We start from the raw sequence: 511 nt of genomic DNA on the forward strand, positions 1-511 counted from the left end.
AAAATTGACCCGACGAATATGTAATATCTACTTAAATTGTATGTACTCTCTATTTATAATATGTCACTGATTTCCTCAATTTTATTTATTTATAGTGTGTTATATATATAATTAAGAGTAATTAGTTATTTATTATACAATTACATAAAAATTAAAGTATTATAAATGTTTAAAAAAATGCTTACATTTTAAATTATTACAATTACGGATCACAATGTACATAAAAAAAAAACTTATATTTTAATGTGTATTTGGTTTATCAGCACTACGTCACGTCTGATGCTAAAAATTCAATATATTTCAATTTGATCCGAATCTAATCCGAATCCGACGAAATTAATGGGAGATGGATTTAGAATTTTAATCCGATAATCCAATCGAGATTCAAATCCAATAATCCGTTAACTAAATAAATCAAATATGGATATAGATTGATCCGATCTAATATCACTAAAACATTCCAAAAGGAGTCTCCTTTAGAAATGAATTAAAGGAGCATCACTCTTTTATA

The sequence above is a fragment of the Olea europaea genome, chromosome 2 (assembly GCF_002742605.1).
Source record: "Olea europaea var. sylvestris chromosome 2, O_europaea_v1, whole genome shotgun sequence".
NCBI lineage: Eukaryota > Viridiplantae > Streptophyta > Magnoliopsida > Lamiales > Oleaceae > Olea > Olea europaea.